The sequence below is a fragment of the Culex quinquefasciatus genome, chromosome 1 (assembly GCF_015732765.1).
Source record: "Culex quinquefasciatus strain JHB chromosome 1, VPISU_Cqui_1.0_pri_paternal, whole genome shotgun sequence".
NCBI lineage: Eukaryota > Metazoa > Arthropoda > Insecta > Diptera > Culicidae > Culex > Culex quinquefasciatus.
In genome coordinates, this window is record NC_051861.1 from 38,377,844 (window position 1) to 38,399,076 (window position 21,233).

General features: G+C 39.9%; 1 protein-coding gene across 2 annotated transcripts in view; it reads right to left on the reverse strand.

Annotated features, from left to right (window-relative positions):
• Positions 1 to 21,233, reverse strand: part of LOC6035052 (elongation of very long chain fatty acids protein AAEL008004) — a 109,341-nt gene that overhangs the window by 58,456 nt on the left and 29,652 nt on the right. The window contains exon 2 of one of the 2 annotated variants that reach the window (XM_038248633.1): positions 9,848 to 9,934. The exons of the other annotated variant lie outside the window; for it this stretch is intronic. The gene's annotated coding sequence lies outside the window, so the exon portion shown is untranslated. The remainder of the gene's footprint in view (positions 1 to 9,847; positions 9,935 to 21,233) is intronic. 2 annotated transcript variants of the gene reach the window in all.

Here is a 21,233-nt window from a genome sequence, read left to right on the forward strand (position 1 = left end):
CTGCAAATAAATTAAAATGAGCCATTTTAGAAGAACTGGCTAGAAAGTGTCTCGAAAAGTGACAGCTCTTTGTTTTCGCCAAGAGAAGCATACAGGTTATTGAGAAAACTACGATTTTTACGATAGCTTCGAAATCCCTTACAAACGTTTTATGTCATACTAAAATGTTTAAGACTAGGTATCTTCCGCGAAGTACGTCACGCTTTAGAGCGAGAAGAAGTCTGACCAAGTGTGACATTACATGTTAAAAGTACAGGAGAATCGTGATTAATGGGTAAGTGGGTAGTAAATGCTGTCTGATTACGTTGGCTTACGTACTACTTGGATGATATCCGAAGTTTTTAGACTTTTCAAAACCAACCGAGCATGACTTGTTCAAAGTCATCATTGACAGCTTCGCCGAGCCTTCGAAACCTCAAGTCACACGACTCGCACGAGACCAGCGGTGGCGATTTGCCCAATTTGCTCAGCTGTAATCGCGACTCCGCCTCCAAAAGCCCGGCGATGGGGCCAATTTGTGATCATCGCCCCATGGGCCAACCTCAAGAGACCAACGATCGTTTCAAAACCGCCGGACGATCCGCGAGTAAGATCAATTGGTACATCAAATTCAAATTTTCCACACTTGGACCGCACCGGCGGCGATGATGAGCCCCCAGCTTTTCTTCTGCCAACTTGAGCAAATAAAAGGGGGTTTGTTTTTGACCCCCAACCCCTCTGCGCCGAGGTAAATAAATCGGACGGTTGGCCGAGTGACGCTGCACTTTTGTTTTGGTTTTGTGTTTTCGTGACCCTGATTTGTTGCGTGCTGCGCACGCCACAACAATCAGCTGATTTTGGCACCAGAGCTCTTGGGTAAGACTTTGGGCAACTGCTACCTACGGTTTTGGGGCCGATTTGGGGTGCGGACCTCGTTTTGGGGCTCCCAAGACAGAGGAAAAAAAGTTTGAGCTGTTGCCATCCGAGAATCTCTCGAAGTCAATATTTGGACAATTGTGTCAACCAGCCCCGCTGAGAAGAGAGCAGCACTTCAAAAGTCAGAACCGTACTCGGTGGGATTCTTGAACACACAAGTTGGACTTGTGTTTTAGTGTCCACTTGAGGGGTTTTTGAAGTGGTTTGGGGACAACCAACTTACGGAGCAGCATGAAAGTGAGAGTGAATAGGTGACACTATAAGTACGGACTTCAACATCAATGCTCTAGGTGAAAGTGACGTTGGAGGTTGAAGTTCAGTGCAAAGTGAGTAGGCTGTGTTTTAGTGTGTAGTGTGATCTGTCATATGGTGCTTTCTGTCAGAGGTGTCAGGTAAGTTTTGTAAAAGTTAAGGTTGTAGCTGTGATTTCTGTCAATTCTGTCACCTCTGTCAATTCTGTCAACAAACGCCATTCAGCGTGGTGAGCATTCTCACCGCCATGTTAGCGATTGATAACGCATGCGACCTTCGACGATCTTCGTGGATCGTCGTCGTCGTTTCGCACGCAAAACAGGCATAACCACCACGATGAAGGTCGCGTCGCATTCAGCGTGTTGCCACTGACTGATAAAATATGGAACACGCAGAACTCTGCGGTGCACGTGCTGGCGCGACTAAGCTCTACGCTACCACCACCAAGACACAATGGGTGCAAAATTAAAACAACCACGACCAAGAGTGTGAAGGCGCGTGGCCACATATCGGTGGTCATATTAAAAGTATAAAATTTGTCAATATTAGATAATCGAGGTTTTTCGGCGTGGCGACTTTATTTTTCCTTTCGATTTCGACGTCCAAAACAAAGAAGTCAAGCTGGAAGACAGGTTGTCGGTGCGGATGGTGGTGGTGGTGACTCCAAACTTTATATTGAAATTAAGCTTGCCAACGACATTTTCGGGGGCCGTGCGTGCGTGCTGTGGTCACTTCAACCTGGGCAATGGTGCAATAACCGGTGCCGAGGTATGTGGTGCCGAACATGCCATTCATTCATTTATATGGAGAAACACTAGGTACGAACTAGATTTTCTTTCACGAAGAAGGTGTTCGTCGTCCATTTACCAAGAGCCACTGGTTGGAGAGCTGCGTGAGTGTGTCGAATCGGAATGTGTCGTCCAGCTGCTCGGTTGGTGACAAGATTTTGGAGCTGGCAAGGTGCGCTATTGTGCCAGGTGCGATTCAGGAAGCTTTGCACCGGTTTTGTAACCGATCTCAACGTTGCAAGACCGAGTGAGTGCCACTCAGAACCAGTTTCTTGCTTGAACCCCGAAGGCGCTGATCAATGATATGCATTATTATGCGCATCGTATGGCTTAGTATGACAAAGTCCAAATGACTGTTTTTGAACACGGCTGGGTGGCTATTTATGTGTGTTCAGTGAAGAAATGGTCCTCTCAAACTCTACCTGATTCAGCTAGTTTTCTCAATTGAGTACACTCAACCCCCGGTGGTTGGTCACTTTTTCGTTTGACACTTTTTAGTTTGTACCCCGTTGGTTTGACAAAGTCAAACTTAAAAGTGACGAACTGTCACTTTTTACACGGCGCTCACTCACACTATCAAAACAAACGTTTGGTAGTGTGTGTGAACTCCGTGTAAAAGGGGTGTCAAACTAAAAAGTGACCCCGTTCGTTTGACAACAGTTGGTGTCAAACCATCGGGGTTGAGTGTAGAGTGTCAACTTTCAAGATTCACAACTACTCAATTGAGATATTTAAAAACATTGAGTGATGAACAGAAAGACAGTTCCATTGAGCACTCACTGAGAGATTTCTCTCGAGCTCAGAATATTTTGGGAAGAAATTTCACTCACACCAATAGAGTTACCTACGTACGCATGTATTGCGTGTACGTACACGAAAGAAAGTGAGGTTAAATTTTGTCCGGCCAGCAAAATCAAATGGTGCGCTAGCTGTCACTCAGAGAAAGATCTTTTATTACGTAACGCAAAATTGAGAATTTTACAAAAACATTGTTGTCGGACTATGGTCCCCTTGGAACGAGCTGTCACGTAAGATACTTTCAGTCATGAAAGGTGCGAAAATAATTTGGCTTATTTTTAGGGGCCATCCATAAACAACGTAGATAATTTAGGGGGTGTATGGCGATTGTCTACGCTCCATACAAAAAAAAATGGCAAAATGTTAATTATAAAAAAAGAATTTTGAAAAAAATCGGCAAAACACTTGTGAAAATTTCCAATTATTTTTCAACTTATCTGTTTGAATAAAAAAAAAACGTTGAGAATGTTCAAAGTACAATATTCTGTGAAAATTTTACTGTTTTGAAATACTTATTGCAATAAAGTAACGCTAAGTTGGAACTATGATAATTTATAGACTTAAAATTCTGGTAAAATGAATTTGAAACGCGATTCAAAATTATATCTAGATTACTAATATTATCGGTGTCTTTTGCTCATGATGAGACCTTTTCAGATATATTTGTTGACATAAGCACTTACAATGAACTCAAATTTATGAGCAATGAACTCCAACTTAAACTTGAAAAAGTGTGAGTGTGTGCAATCAACCAAACGGGACCACGCGGCCGCTTCTTACAAATTGAGTTGTTTCCATGTATTTTTAGATCTACATTCTATAATACATGCAAATAACTCGCATAGGCATTTGGAAGGTGTTAGCTCTGCCGAGCTTCGGTGACCCATTTCTACGCTGGATAGCCGAGCGCGAGGTACTTCAGCTTTATCGACAAGCCCCGCTCTGAAGAACGTTTGCACCAATCGGATTCAAACGTTATTTAGAACTTCCGAACCTTTGTCAAATGGACAAGGACCCAGCACGTATATAGTAGTAACAGTATTCCTAATTCCAGTTATAGCTCACCAAGTTGCGATGGCCCAGTGGTTAGCATTTTTGTTTACCGATCCAAAGGACGAGGGATCGAACCCCGAGTCGAGCGACTTTGGTTTTTCGTTCATGTTCAGAGTTTCAAGATTTATATTTCCTATACTTTCTCGTTGGGAGCAGATGGGAATCGAACCCAGGACCATTCGCTTACAAAGTGAACACCGTAACCAGTCAGCCACGGACGCTCCTTTCCAACTTAAACTTAAAAAAGTCACCAAAAAAGGACACGGGAAGAACACGAAAGTAAAAAAAATTAAGGAATTCGTCGAAAAATGGGATTCGGATCGTTTGGTACGGTATGTCCACGCAACCTTCCTTCCCTGTTGATTCTGTGAAATGTGATCCGTTCACAGAATCTGTCTCTGTGGTTAATGCAACGCAGTAGGCCTGGCCGCTTTAACTTTTGTTATACAGTCGACTCTCTGGTTGTCAATATCCAAGGGACCGTCGAGGAAAAGAATCAGTTTACAGAACGATGCAAAATGAAGACTCGATTGAAAATATTTTTTTCTTGATACCCAGCAATGGGAGAGAATTATGGCAACGTCCATCAAACAAAAACAAACTAATGTCAAACACCCTTTAAAGCTTCGTTCCGCCAACAAAAATGTCTATGCAAGCCATGAGAAAGTGAAATTATTGACAACCGGAAGAGATTTGTAAAGCAAACAGAATCCAAGGGACCGACGAGGAAGAGATCCTTCAAGCAAGGGAAAATATCGAGGAATGAAGATAATTGAAGTATGCAGATTGAAGGGACTGAAGAATTCATCGATTGATGGAGAATGATTGATATCGAGAAGATCGACAGCCAGAGAGTCGACTGTACATTTTCGGGGTAACTCGGATGTACTGTAATTATTAATATTGACAAGATAGAACTTGGGGCGTAATCTAACCACAAGTTCTTCCAGGATGCTTTCTTCGGACTGGCTGCGCTTGTGTTCGATTAGATTAGATTAGATTAGATTAAGGAATTCGTCGAAAAATGGATGAAAGAGTTGAGTGAAAATAGACCGGAAATGGAAATGTCCAAGGTGTAGACTATTTCCAAGGTATAGACTATTTCCCAGGGGTGGTGTTCTACAGGAATCCTATCAAAGCACCTTAATTTAGTGTTTTTCACTTTCAGTTGACCCAATGTCGCTTAAATTAGTTCAGTTGGAAAATTCCACCAATTTCATTTGAATATCAACGTCATTCCGTTAACCCGTCTATCGACTCCTCACAAATTAATACAACTGTAACCCCACGAACACTTCCGCACTCGTCTGGGCTCTACAAATTCCTCACAAACCCCCCTCTGACCTATCGCCGGTAATTTGTCGAATGCATTTGGACCGATTTGCATGCGACGACTCAAATCGCAGGTCGATTTACATTTTGGAAAGTGTTGTTACATCGCGATGGCAATCAACGCCATTTACATTAACCCTTTGATCTGCGGCCTAGACGGAGTAAGCATGTTCCGGGTTCAGCAACCCCTACTTGCAACTGGGCATCTACAGACGCAACATGGTGTCCGATGTCAACGGACTCTTGGACGGCAAGGTTCTAGAACTTCTGTCGACATAACCAGCTCTACAGTGGCACCATACTCGAAGGCTAAATAACCGGATCGCCACCGGTGGAGCGTTCGAGAAATTTCGCGCGTTAGTTTGCCGGCTAATAACTATTTACTTTCAAAGTGCAGAATCGTGGTGGACCGGTTATGCTCTAGAAAGGTCCGTTTTGCATGGTCCAAGCTGCAGTTGTTTACTTACAGTACGTTGAGTCAAATTAGCCGGTGGTACAAACCTGCAAGAAGAAGGGAAAAGGTTGAGGTTAGAACCTTGCAGAAGGTTTTAATTGATCTTAAGATAGTTACAACAAGGCGTTCTAGTAGAACCAAGAGTTCATGTCCCGTTGATGGGTTTGGCCTTAAAGTTGCGCCTTCTCGTGTGACACAGCTGGTTGAAGTCGGTGCCCAACTGCGTAGAACCGACTATCATTTGTTTACGATTTGAGCATCGCCTCTTTGCGTTTTTTTCTGCCGGAAGCTTTCAAACTTGTTCACGTGTAGCTTAATGGATCGCAGATTCCGTTTTGAAAGGACAGCTTAAAGGTTATGTGACCAAACCTTGAGCCACTATCAGCCTTTTCGACTGACGTCCTTGACAGTCCTTCCGAACATATCAAGTTCCGATCGCCAGAATATTCGACAATGATGATGAAAGGTCTTCTCAGAGCCTACGGCAACGCTGTTGTTGTTTACGCCAATCAGCTGTAGTGACGTTAAAGTCCCACCGTTTAGCTCTCTACCTTGGGGAACTTTCCGGCTCTGCCCCACTAACCGCGATCGCGCCGAAAGTAAAAGTATTTTTCGTCTGTTTTGAAGTTCTGCCCCACGAGATACCTTTCATATTTCGGGCCACCAACCTGTCGAACCGGTGCCCAGGCTAATTGCTTCTCGGTGACGGCCAAAGCAGTTGGTGTTGGTGAACTCGCCAAGTTGTTCCCACCAACACTGCAGCAGGTCGGAATGTTTTCCTCTCTTGTTAAAAGCATAAACAAACAGTGTATTCTTCAAGTCGCTCGAAGTATCTCTGTACCTTCTTGTCCACACCCGATTTCGATTAACTATTTGGAAAACCTGAAAGTCTGCATCAACGATCTGTAGAGACGACCAGACACACTCACACAGAGAGTCGAGTGACCTTGGCGCGCGCGCCGCTGTAAGTGGTTATGCAACTTGGCCAAACCGCGCCGCCATGGGCAGCACCAGCGGCTAGAGAAAGAGAGAGGTTATGTGGCGGTCTGCCCTGGGAAGGGCCGGTTGGTCGCGGAGAACTGCGAGGCTTTGTTGTGGGTTTTCGTCGGCGCGAGAACCGGACCGGCCAGATTCCAGCAAAGTGCAGGCGGGTTTTTAGTTGGCAAGATCAGGTGGGAGTTTTGGACGGGAGATTAGATTTGACGATTTGGGTGGATCAGGTACGAGCAATGGTTGTGGACCTTGAAGACCTTGGGCGATAAGCAGATATCGGCAGAACAATTTTGCGAGAAACTTCACAGCTCCATACTACAAATCTGCGAGTTTTCAAATCTTCAAGCCTTCAAATCTAAAAGTCTTCAGGTCTTCAAAAATTCAAGTCCAAAATCTAAAAATCATTAATCCACAAATCTACAAGTCTACATATCTTCAAGCTTACAAGTTTTCAAGTCTAAAAGTCTTCAGGTTTTCAAATATACCAGTCTACAAATCTTTGAGTCTTCAAGTGTTCAAGTGTTCAAGTGTACAAATCTACAAGTTTTAAATCAACAAATTTTCAAGTCTACAAGTCTTCAAGTTTTCGAGTTTTCGACTCAACAAGTCTACAAATTTTCAAGTCTACAAACCTTCAAGTCCACAAGTCTTCAAGTCGTAACTTTCCAAGCTCCAGTTCACTCAACCATTAGGCAACCTAATCTCCAGCTTCCTCAGATCGATGACTTAACTCGTGGTGACTTAAGCCACCTCTCAGTCCATTCAACTTTCACTTCACCACCCCACAGCTGTTCGGGGCCGGTTCAAATCGCGCCGCGATCCTCTGCACCGTCTCCGGCCACGCGTCATAATGGGCATCGATGAAGAAGTCAGTCAGTAAGTCTGGGCCCGGTCCGACCTTGGTCCAATTTCATTCGTGCCTCCGCCGGCACGTTCCGCGACCTTGGCTTTTGGTATTTTGTTTTGCTTTCATGGTTTTCCCTTTCGCGGTAGTCGCGCGCGTTGGCCCTGTTATTAACTATAGCTTCTTTTTCTGCTCCAGCTCACACCGCTTGATCGATCGACTACCGAAGACCGGCTCACCGATCTTCCGGTCGGCGATCGTCGGGATATTCCGCGTCACGCAAACTGTCCAACGAGCCGTGAAGTCATTAGTGTCAAGCTTCAGTGGGTCAATCTGAGGAGTCACGCCACCGGCGTTGACGTCACCTTCCGATCATGATCCGATCTTTCACCCGGGAGAGATTTCGTTTGTCACCACCGCAAACATCCTGGTATTCCCGGAGGAATACCAATTTCTGCAGAAGAATCAACACACGTCTGCGACGTCGGCCGTAATCAAACCAGTTAGCACCCCGGTGCTAGATCTTGGGGCCTGGCAACGAACCGTTTAATAACCGCCAGCGTTGATCTGTTTGGTTGCATCTGGCACGGTTCGATGGGCGCTTCCGTCGTGACGCGACGCGGACGATCGGTCAACCGGATCCCGACACGATGGTCAAGGTTGGCGCGCTCGGAAGCGCCGAATCGTTGAGCAACCATGTAGAAAGTGTCCTCACGACCGTGAGGGTGCGCCGGGTAGATCACAACAGCGTTGACAACATTGAAGAGTTCCGCCGGTGGATCTTGACGATATGGGAACTGGCAATTTGAACAGTTGTGACTTTCGTGGTGAAAATGTGCAAATTAGAGGCATTGAAGGCTTTCAAGCTCGATCACATGGGGATTTAGAAGACTTGGTGGCTTGCAGTCTTGAGAGCTAGTAGACTTGTGAATGTGTGAGTTGAAGATCTGAAGGCTGAAGACTAAAGATCTAAAGACATGAATACATGAAGACTTGAGTGCTTGAAGATTGGAAGACTCGAAGACCTAAAGGCTAGAAGATCTGAATACTTAAAACATAAAGACTTGAACACCTAAAGAATTGACGACCTAAAGACTTAAAGACCTAAAGACCTGAAGACTCGAAGACATTAAAGACTTGAATACTAAGCTACACGATTAACTACGATTAATTAAAGTGCACCAACCTCGCAAAACTGTCCAAATGTGGTAATTCGCGAGCCTCATCGCAGGCATTGAATTTTTCAAAAAATAAACTGCATATCACAGACACAACAAATTGGGCAAAAAATTCCGCAGGCGAAGGTAACCCGGCAAGAGAACGGAGCGTAAATCACCGAAAACATTTGCCAAATCTCCGGTTTCATCCGCCGAGGGAGGCCACGACAGAAGGGGGCAGGTCACGGTGCCAAGACAGCTAATCGAACCCCAGGTCGGTTGACTGCGAAGACAAACGGACCAAACACTACCAAAGTTGTGATTGTTTTGAAATTGGCGTGTGCTTCTCGTTAAATTTGACAGTTGCAGAAAAAAACGTAAACAAATGTCTCATCCGTGTATCTCTGACTTAACAGTACCTGACAGTCTGTTTGAGGTTAGGGTAGTTGGTCAAACGAGTTTGAAACAAATCCACGACCGGTAGTTGGGATTTGTCCTGGTTTAACTGTGTGTGACGTAACGCACGCGCGCACTGACCGGCTCCAAAATCAGTCAACGGTTTTGGGAAAGATTTGGCACGCCACTTGTCGTCGATCGACGCTGACAGCTGCAGTTGCTTCACCCCGGTGCGGTCCGACTAGTTTGGCAGGTTGTGTGTGTGCTTAAACTAATCAAGCAGTTTCGAGATATTGGAATTTGACTTTTTTTGTTTGCTTGACAATGCAACATTTGTAGGTTAGGGTTTGACCGCGTTTGACATTAGTCCGATGTTTTCGAGCACTTTGACTTTTTTTTTACGGGGAGAACTGTCAAAAACTGCTCGATTTCAAACGCAACTTCGATTGAGTCAACCCGGGGCGAGCATTGTAGCCGTCCTCGAAACGAAATTTCCCGCATTTTTTTAAAACCTGAAAACTTCCCACGCGAGTTTGAAATCGTGACGTTCTGGCCAGGTTTTATGGCGATTTCATGGACCCAAGTCGTGCTAATGACAAAGACAGACGAAAATTTGCCAAAAAATGCTAATTTCGCTGCGCAAAGTTGTGATTTACTGCAAATTTGACAATTGCGTGACAAAGTTTGCGCTGTTTGGCAGTTGACGAAAGACGTCATTCGGATCATTATGATCGGATGATCGAAAGGGAATTTACAGGATAAATACGTGAACACGGCAATTGATTCACTATTAGACGGTAATTGAGCAGCGGGAGCACGCTACCATAATTGCGTGCGTCATTGAGACGTTAATTGGTGCACTTACCTTAAAGGTAAAATATGAATAAAATCACTGCTGGTAGCGTCACAGGTACTGGCTGACTGTTTGTTTGTTTTTGTGCTAAATTGAAATCTGTAATTGCAAGGGAAAACAACGGGAGGAAATTGTTAGTATAATTGCACTAAACGATGAAAAATTAAGACTTTAAGGTCAATTCAATAAAATGGTGTCTGTAGATTTTAATAATATTAAATTCCAATTAAGAGTACATAACATCCTCATTTCGAGTCACTTAGTTGTCTTCAACATGGAAATAAGTGATTGAGCGACTGTCAGATTTAGGTGGAATTTACTAAAGTTTCTAAGAATTCATTCTTAGTGAAATTAACACAAATCTGTCATTTACCTCCTTTACTAATTTCTGGGTAGGTTCGGTTTTTGCGGAAAACTTAGTGATTATGAATGTGCGTGTATTGTATTGTATATTGCAGTTCATCCTTTTTGACAGTTATCAGTGGTTTTTTTGGTAACAATCAAACAGTTGGGCAACCATTTGTTCACTCACTCTATTGAGCTGTCAAATCTGCAACATGGAATTAAACTTTCTGTGAAGTTACTGTGAAGTTTACCACGGCACTTCGAAAGTTTAACTCCATGTTGCACGCACACACCCTCACTTTGAATGTCTCGATTTCTTGAGTTCAAGCTTTTGACAGCTGTCAATCGTTCCAATAAGCGAATTCGGATTCGCTAATCCGAATGCAGTTCCAATCGGTTTAGCGAATCCACTCTGTAAAAGGAATACATTTCCATAACAAGAAAATACACGAAATACGACTATTGGGGTGAGTTTTACTTTCATTCCAGATAGTTTTTGCAAACTTTTGCTTTAAAAGAAGTTTACTTTTAGAGTTACAGTATTTTTTCGTTGTGTGTGACTCCAACGAAACTCCTGGAGGTATGACACTTCTAGCTAAGCGTGGTTTATGGACGGTCCCTAAACAACGTTAAAGGACTTAAGCCGATGTATAAACAAACAGTGCTTCATGCTCACCCCAGCTGACAACTGTTGATGTTTACTTGAGAGACGATTAGGAAAGATGCACTATTTGGTTATACTTTGGCTTTGCTCCTCTTTCATTGTTTTGTACAACTTTATCGTTTGACACTTTTAAGGTTTTGCACATCGATGTTATGATGAATGTCAAAATACCTTCACAAGCATTAGCAAAACATTGTCAAAGGATCGAGGACGATTTATAAACAAACAGCTGGCGAATAATAAGAGCTACTATGGGAGGGGTTAATTGTTTGCCAGCAAACCGTCGTCGGTTGATTTTATTATTGTACTGGAACTGATGTTAACATTTTACTCCATTGTTAATTATGTTTAGAAAACGTGAATCCGATGCCATTCGTGAAATTTGAGAGATTTTTCCTTAGAATTTTAGGAGAACTGATTAAAAATCACTCTGATCTGAGTTAAATGTACCCAATCCAGACGAATGGACTTGAACTCATTCCTGAGTAGCTTGACAGAAATTGAGTAATTTTCGAAAGGGTAGTTATTTTTTACTGTCATAATTTTGTTGGTTTTTTCAATACACACAATAACATTTACTAGGGCTTCTCGTAAGTAGCAATTACTTCAGCTCATCAAATTACCTGCCCAACTTTTCCACTTCAAAACAATAACAACAACCGCAATTAACCTTGACTCATCAGCTGATTCATGCTCGCCGTTCCATACATTGTTCTCCAATCCCTCTCGTCTATATGTGTGTGTGTGCACGCAAAACGGACATTAGGTATAAATTCCTAATTTTTAGGTATAATCGAACCTGACTGCAATAAGTTATTTTATTACTAATCGGCTATTAGTAATAAAATTACTAATAGCGTTTTAGTACGAGAATTCCTATATTTTAGGTATAATTGTAGAACCAAAATACCTTAATTTTAGGTATTTTCTGGAAAAGTTTGGGATCCAAAATAACTAATATTTAGGTAGAATCCAAGATGGCGGACCACAATTATTCCTGATTTCTAGGCATAAATACCTAAATTTGAGGTATTTTCTGGAAAAGTGAGGGGACCAAAATTACTTATATTTAGGTATAATCCAAGATGGCGGACCATGGTTATTCCTTATTTCTAGGTATAAATACCTAAATTTGAGGTATTTTCTGGAAAAGTGAGGGATCCAAAATTACTGATATTCAGGTATAATCCAAGATGGCGGACCATTATTATTCCTAATTTTTAGGAATAAATACCTAAATTTGAGGTATTTTCAGAAAAAGTGAGGGATCCAAAATTACTAATATTTAGGTATAATCCAAGATGGCGGACCATGATTATTCCTTATTTCTAGGTATATATACCTAAATTTGAGTTATTTTCTGGAAAAGTGAGGGAACCAAAATTACTGATATTTAGGTATAATCCAAGATGGCGGACCATGATGATTCCTTATTTCTAGGTATAAATACCTAAATTTGAGGTATTTTCTGGAAAAGTGAGAAATCCAAAATTACTGATATTCAGGTATAATCCAAGATGGCGGACCATTATTATTCCTAATTTTTAGGAATAAATACCTAAATTTGAGGTATTTTCAGAAAAAGTGAGGGATCCAAAATTACTAATATTTAGGTATAATCCAAGATGGCGGACCATGGTTATTCCTTATTGCTAGGTATAAATACCTAAACTTGAGGTATTTTATGGAAATGTGAGGGATCCAAAATTACTGATATTCAGGTATAATCCAAGATGGCGGACCATTATTATTCCTAATTTTTAGGAATAAATACCTAAATTTGAGGTATTTTCAGAAAAAGTGAGGGATCCAAAATTACTAATATTTAGGTATAATCCAAGATGGCGGTCCATGGTTAGTCCTTATTGCTAGGTATTTTATGGAAAAGTGAGGGATCCAAAATTACTGACATTCAGGTGTAATCCAAGATGGCGGACCATGATTATTTCTTATTTCTAGGTATAAATACATAAATATCTCAATATTTTCTGGAAAAGTGAGGGATCCAAAATTACTGATATTCAGGTATAATCAAAGATGGCGGACCATTATTATTCCTAATTTTTAGGAATAAATACCTAAATTTGAGGTATTTTCAGAAAAAATGAGGGATCCAAAATTACTGATATTCAGGTATAATCAATGATGGCGGACCATGATTATTCCAAATTTTTAGGTATAAAAATCTAAATTTGAGGTATTTTCTGGAAAAGTGAGGGATCCTAAATTACTGATAATCAGGTATAATCAAAGATGGCGGACCATTTATTCCTTATTTCTAGGCATAAATACCTAAATTTGAGGTTTTTTCTATAAACGTGAGGGATCGAAAATTACTTATACTTAAGAATAATCAAAGATCAAATTAGGTATTATCCAAGAGATATGCAGGCAGAAGAAAACAATAGTTTATATGATATTAATATTTTTATTTATATCAAACACAACTATTTCATAAATGTTCTCACCTAAAAATGAATATTAAAATTTAAATTATATTTTATTTTTTCAATGCATCTATATTTTTAATATTGAATTTATCTTTTTCATAAATATTTTGGTTTTTTTATGCTTTAATTTTTTAATTGTTAAATATTTCAATATTTTAATATTTCTAGATTAAATTTTCAAAACAACCTATCCCTCATGGGTTTCCTATGCAGATAGGGCCTTTTGAAAATTTAATCGAGATTTCAATATTTTAATATTTTAATATTTTAATATTTTAATATTTTAATATTTTAATATTTTAATATTTTAATATTTTAATATTTTAATATTTTAATATTTAAATATTTTAATATTTTAATATTTTAATATTTTAATATTTAAATATTTTAATATTTTAATATTTTAATATTTTAATATTTTAATATTTTAATATTTTAATATTTTAATATTTTAATATTTTAATATTTTAATATTTTAATATTTTAATATTTTAATATTTTAATATTTTAATATTTTAATATTTTAATATTTTAATATTTTAATATTTTAATATTTTAATATTTTAATATTTTAATATTTTAATATTTTAATATTTTAATATTTTAATATTTTAATATTTTAATATTTTAATATTTTAATATTTTAATATTTTAATATTTTAATATTTTAATATTTTAATATTTTAATATTTTAATATTTTAATATTTTAATATTTTAATATTTTAATATTTAAATATTTAAATATTTAAATATTTTAATATTTTAATATTTTAATATTTTAATAATTTAATATTTTAATATTTTCATATTTTAATATTTTCATATTTTAATATTTTAATATTTTAATATTTTAATATTTTAATATTTTAATATTTTAATATTTTAATATTTTAATATTTTAATATTTTAATATTTTAATATTTTAATATTTTAATATTTTAATATTTTAATATTTTAATATTTTAATATTTTAATATTTTAATATTTTAATATTTTAATATTTTAATATTTTAATATTTTAATATTTTAATATTTTAATATTTTAATATTTTAATATTTTAATATTTTAATATTTTAATATTTTAATATTTTAATATTTTAATATTTTAATATTTTAATATTTTAATATTTTAATATTTTAATATTTTAATATTTTAATATTTTAATATTTTAATATTTTAATATTTTAATATTTTAATATTTTAATATTTTAATATTTTAATATTTTAATATTTTAATATTTTAATATTTTAATATTTTAATATTTTAATATTTAAATATTTTAATATTTTAATATTTTAATATTTTAATATTTTAATATTTTAATATTTTAAAATTTTAAAATTTTAATATTTTAATATTTTAAAATTTTAAAATTTTAAAATTTTAATATTTTAAAATTTTAATATTTTAATATTTTAATATTTAATATTTTAATATTTTAATATTTTAAAATTTTAATATTTTAATATTTTAATATTTTAATATTTTAATATTTTAATATTTTAATATTTCAATATTTTAATATTTTTATATTTCAATATTTTAATTTTTAAATTAGGTATTTTCCAAGAGTTATGCAGGCAGAAGAAAAACAAAATTTTAAATGATATTAATATTTTTATTTACATAAAACACAACTTTTGCATAAATGTACGTACTTAAAATAAATATTTAATGATTTGAATATTTTAACATTATAATTTTGTATAATATTATATAATATATCTTTAATATTTCAATATTTATTTATTTTAAAAATCTTTTATTATTTTAATATTTTAATATTTTTACAACTTCAACATTTTAATCTTTATATATTTGGAATTGTAGAATATAAGATTTTTTGGAGTTTTAAAATGTTTGGAATTAGAGATTTTTAAAATTTTCTCTCTCTCCCCTCTCTTTCTATTTTCTCGCTCTTCCTGTTCCCTGCTATCTCTCTCTTCCCTTTCTCTCAATTCAACTTTTTCTCTTTCTCTCCTACCATCTCTCCCTTTCTTTCTCTCCCATATTTTCTCACCTCTCTCTTTCCCACCTTCTCTCTACCTCTCCTACTCTCTCTCCTTCTCCTACTATCTCTCTCCCTCTCCTACTATCTCTCCCTCTCCTACTATCTCTCCCTCTCCTACTATCTCTCCCTCTCCTACTATCTCTCCATCTCCTACTCTCTCTCCAACTATATCTCTTATCCCTCTCTTTCTTCATCTTTGCCCCTCTCATTCCCACTTTCTCTCTCTCTTACTTTCTATCTCTCTCTTCCTCTACCCTCACCCTATCTCTTTCCCACATTTTCTTTCGCTCTTCCCCTCCAGCCTTCTCTCACAAACTCCCCCTTTCTCTCCCTTTTCTACTTTCTCTCTCCCTTTCCCATTTTCGCTCTCTTTCATTCCCTCTTCTCTCCCACTTTTTCTCTCCCTCTCCTCTTCTCTCTCCCACTTTCTCTTTCTTTCTCTCTTTCTCTTCGTCTACCCCCACCCATTCACTTTCAGTCTCTCATAAACACACGAGCACACACGAGCACACACGAGCACACATACACACACACACACACACACACACACGCGCGCGCGCGCGCGAACACTTCCACACACGCGAACACTTCCACAAACGCATACATACACACACCCGCAACGTCCAACCAAATCACAAAAAGATAAAAATTGGTTCGTCAAACTCAAACTCGATACAACTTTTCATTCACACAATCGCCACGGTCGCACAATCTCCACGGTTGGGGTCCGTTTATACTTCCCCTTTCCAGCTCTTCCGCAAATATCCGTCCCGAGATCCGTCCTCCAGAGCACGAGAGGGAAGTGGCGGCTTTTTTAATTCCGCCGGGAGTTGAATGTTCCGTCCTCCTCCTCCTCCTCTTCCACAAGTACGCGAGCCACACTTCCTCTAACAAGGATGCTCCGGGTTCCGTTCTCCGTGCAGAACCGGAGAGCCACTTTTCTTCCTGCACAAAACTTACCTTGCCAAAGTTCCTTAGTTTTCAGCAGCACTGCGGAACACCAACTCACAGCCACGAAATTATTTTGTTTTGACTTGTCAAAACGTGAATCGCAATTTTAGAACTAAAAAAAATACTAAAATTTAGGAATTTTTAAGAAGTACTTCAGTGTTCTAAAAAAATCCTAAATTTTAGGAAGAAAAAAATACTAATTTTTAGGTATAATTTGACAAGCTAGAACATAAGTTCAAAAAATACTAAAAATTAGGAATTTATACCTAATGTCCGTTTTGCGTGTGTGTGATTCGGTAAGCAATATTTATAAATTGAACCAAGTCTTACACGGCGGTACGGCACTCAATACCTAACGAACCGTGGTCCTAGTCCGCTGATCACAATAAAAAATGACCGACAAATAAAGAGCAAACAAAAAACTTCATCCAAGTAGCTTTCACGGTTTCGCTAAAGCTTGTTCAAAGTCATGGCACTCTGTTTTGGTAGAAAGCTCCTTGATTGCACCAAAGTGTCAATCGCTGCCACTTCAAAAAATCTCTGTAAAAGTGCATCGCGAGAGCAATAAAGCATAAACCGCTGAATGTAAATCACCCTTCATTAGAGACATAAACTCCATGCCCGGCTCCGTAATGACCTCTCACTTGGCCAAGTGGGGTGTATTGTTGCGACTAGATGCAATTTCACACATGCGAGCCACAGACAACTGGACCCGACCGTTAGGTCAGCTGACCTTGGCTGCCATGATCAGCGGACGCGATCTCGAGCGACTTTTGGCCGACGCCCAGTGTAAAAGCTTGGTCGCAGCAAGCTGTGCCATCTAGTGCTCCATGGCCGGTACGACGACATTCCGACAACTTGCCGAGGAGATTGTACGATCCGGGCTTTTAAAAGCGCCTCTCGCATCTCAATCATCGCGAAGCAGTTTTAAATCGAGAGAACCTCACCTGACGGCCTACTACAGCGCGTTAGCGGTAACCTTTGTGTCGAGCACGGTCTGCTGCGATGATACGCGCAAAAATATTGTAAACTTATCAAGTTCATAACTGCGCACCGCGCGTTGGAGACATTCCACCGCGCGGACAAAGTGCGCGCGCGCGCGACAGAGTGTGTCCAGACGGATCCTGCCCGGTGAAGACGTCACGTTCCGGGATCACGTGTTTTCAGTTTCATGAGATAACTCTGGAGACGGGATGATCGAAAGCACCGCAACTGGATGAGTTCTGGAAACCGGTGCAAAGTCCACATGCGATGTTCATCGGCAGACCGGTTAATTTGAATAAATTTAGCGCTTTTTGGCTTGAAATGCGAGAAAAAGAGCCGGTCTGGGACCGCGGACACCGGTCAACGGGCAGGGTCGTGCGAAAAACCGGCTGGCGAAATTGATTGGAAAGTTTGGGACTGAGCTCGAAGTTGACTCAGCTGTTGCGCGCACGCTCGGACAAAGTCAACGCTTTAACGAGCTGAATTTGATCAAATGGTCACGATTTGAGGTTTGGGGTGCGATATTTGGTAGGTCGTCTCTATTGCAGACCTCAGGAGGATCTCCTGCTACCGTACCGAAGTTTGCCGATCTGTGATTCAACCTATCTTCCAAAAATCATTTTTTTTCTAAATTGTGAGTGAAATTCATTCATATCTGACAGATGCCTCATTTACTTATTTCTGAGTAGGTTCGGATTTGTCGAAAACTGAGTAATTTTGGACGTGCGTGTAAAGTTACCTAACTAAAGTGTAGTGAAACCTCTTTTTACGCGATGCGTTACGTTTTTCTATTTTTTTGCAATCTTTTAAAAGCAATTTGAAGGTTTTGTTCAGATCTACAAAACGCTTTTTGAAGCTTGCAAAAATATTGTATGGTTTAAGAGAAATCTACGAAAGAAAAGGCGTAACGCCACCGCGTAAAAAGAACCTTCTCTGTACTCCGAATTGAGTGTGTAGTGGTGGAGTTGTCAAAATCGCTGTTTGTTTATGTTTTGGTTTTCCTGGCACGGTCCATTGTTCTTTTGTTATTGTTTCGGTTATAAATATTGTCAAGGAGTGATCTCCACACTAATGCATAGCAAGATGTCGGCGTACCTATGCTATACAGCCTTGTATCAATCTGTCAATTTTTCTGCTTCTGCTCCAAATTCTGCCTTTGCTTTTGCTCAGAAGCTGCTTCAGCTTCGACTTGAAATACTGCTCCCATTTCAATTGCCGCAAAGTGTGCCAACAATTATCGCCAAGTCATTCGCCAGAAGCCCATTAGTGACGTCAATTGTCCTAGATCGGAATTTTCCGTAAGGTCAAGCGGCCCGAGGATTCGTGTTCAAGTTCTTGAACAACAGTGACTCACGACTGCGTTGATCACTGCAGCTACTGTGGAACTCACCGGCGGGGGCTGTTGATCTATTTGGCACGCGAAAAGTTGTTTACACTGTATCCTTTGGCTGATCAAGCAGGTCTACGCCGATCTACCCGTTAAAGAACTGGAAGTTCTTGCTGTAACGCGCCAAGGGTTAGTGGAAAACTAGACCCAGCGTGGTCGCCGCCAGCGCCGTCAGCTCATGTAAGTGTAATTAGATCTTGTTTTTAATGCGAGCGAATAATCCGGCCAACGCGGGAAAGTCGGCGATCCCGTTGACAACCGCAGGCCGGGATCGTCGAGGAGTACTTTTCCACTCATTCCGGAAGGTAATCCTAGAAGTTCTGTTTACGGCGCTTTCGCGGTTGATCTAGCGATCGTTGAACTTGACCGCTTGTCGAACCTCCGTTGCCGCAACTTGGGGTAACTCCCACAGCTGATTTGAGCGCACCTTGACGACATGCCTCCGCCCCGAAAAACTGCTTTGAATGCACAGCTACCACACGATCGGATCGTCCTCCGGCCGTCACGGTCGCCATTATTGCAAAACGGTATCAACGAATTTCAGTGTCAACCCGTCGGAGTGTCCGCACGCTGACCCACTTTGGGGGGGCCCAAGTTCCAAGTTTGGCATTCAGGCCCAGGTGGTCACGTAGATCTGCCGTGGTCGTGGTCGTCCGAATTGACAAATGTACGCGCGCGCCACCACCACCGCCTAATCGAAGCTTTGATGGGCAATTACGGCATAACCTGGCCGTTTAGTGTTGAGCGCGCGAGAACCTCGTGTGCAATTATGCCCGTGAGCTGAATTTTGCGTTTTCCAAAGAATCATTTCGACTAGTTAAAGTGCAATATGTTTTGCAATCGCACGGGTTAAGGTGGTCGCGCGAAGGTGGGTGTCCGTACGGCTATAAACTGGTGAGCAGGTGTCATGTCCTATGCAGCGATGATTGTTTGGAGGTAGCATTTCAACAGGCGGTCGGATAGATCTACGGGTCAACCAACTGATTGTGGAACACCCTAACAGAACTACCTTTCAATGCATGTACCTTGGTAAACAAATGTCAATTAAACAACACCAAAGCTAGTAACACTAAAGGTAAGATCGGAGTCTGTCAAACGCAGAGCTGGACTCAGATTAGTAGCAGTTTGCTTCTTGCTCAATTTTGGGTAAATATTATTGTCCGTTTCTCTCGAAGATACACGCCGCGCGGCTTTTCAGAATATGCCGCAGACACTGTTGCCAGCGATTTTCTGTACTTTTGGTGCAATAATAAATATTCCCGGCAACAATGCCATGCAATTCAAAGAAGAAGATCAACAAAAACAAAACGCACGGTATGGAATTTGACAGCCCGCATTTGCCGAAAGTGCGGCGTGTCGTTTCGAGGCTGGTGTATGCCGCGTGTCCTTTCAGGGAACACGCGCAATACAACTTTCAAAGTTACAAAGATACAATTTTTAAGCTCACCTTCATCATCGTTTGCATTGACATCTAAGGAAAATCATGCAATAGGTGAGCATCTGTCAAACGTAGGAAGTCCAAGAGTTCGTCTCCGACACTTCTAGACCAACCCCACCACGTAGTTCTGCACCACCCAACTCCGACGACTTCGACAGCAATTCTAATTCCGAAGCGACCGGGACGGATTTCGCCGGTCGAATAGAAATCGCACCCATTTGCATATGAATGAACCCCCTCGCGTCCGTCAGCTCCGCCAAGATCTCCCTCGCGGTTCGTCAGTCCTTGAGAAAGAAGACGACGAGGACGCACCAGAATATACCACATCACGCGATCCGAAACCGGTCTGGCCGAAGATGCCCAGATGTCATTTTTGGGTTCGAATTGAAAAAAAAAAAATGCTTGGAAATGAAGAGGGACCCCTCGTGTAAACCGGATCTTGTTCTATTTCTGGGACTTACAGCTACACAATCTCGAGAAATTGGTCCTAAATCATCTCAAACGATCGTCAAGGGCTTGTCGAATTTTGGCTGGTCGAAAATTGGCTGATCATGTTTGCAGATCATTACATGGGGTCACCGCTAATGAACCTCCACGTGTACGTTGCTTCATGGACAAAACAAATCGTTTTGGTACGTGTCGTCAGGTTGTTTGCTCCGATGACCTTTTACGTTCGCGTTGGTGGAGGTTTAACGTCGAAATTTGTTATTTAAATTTCTTGGATTCCTGGGTTATTTTGGTTCTGAATTTTTTTAAACAGGTCGCGGACTCAGAATAGCGCCATTTTGTTTTTGTATATGTTACCTCAAAGTTGATTGACATTGAACCAAATTGATTCAAGGTGCATCAATATTGAGGTGACGTGAAAGTTAGGCTCGCAAACTGTTGAAAAAGAGTTCCGATAAACTTGCAAAGATAAAACTATCAAACGTCAGTTCGTTCGCAGTTAACGAACAATTTCATGTTCGGTCCTAATCGCACACCACAAAAGAAATATAGTTTGACCATCAATTGTCACCCGCCTCCAGGGGTGTGAGTGCTTCACAATTGCAGCTGTGGAATGGACTTATCAATGTTTTTCTTTCCTTTCGCTTCGCGTACTCACAAAATTCCATACATGGTGGACCCCTCGAAGCGTAGCCACCCCCCGCCGGCGACGATCAT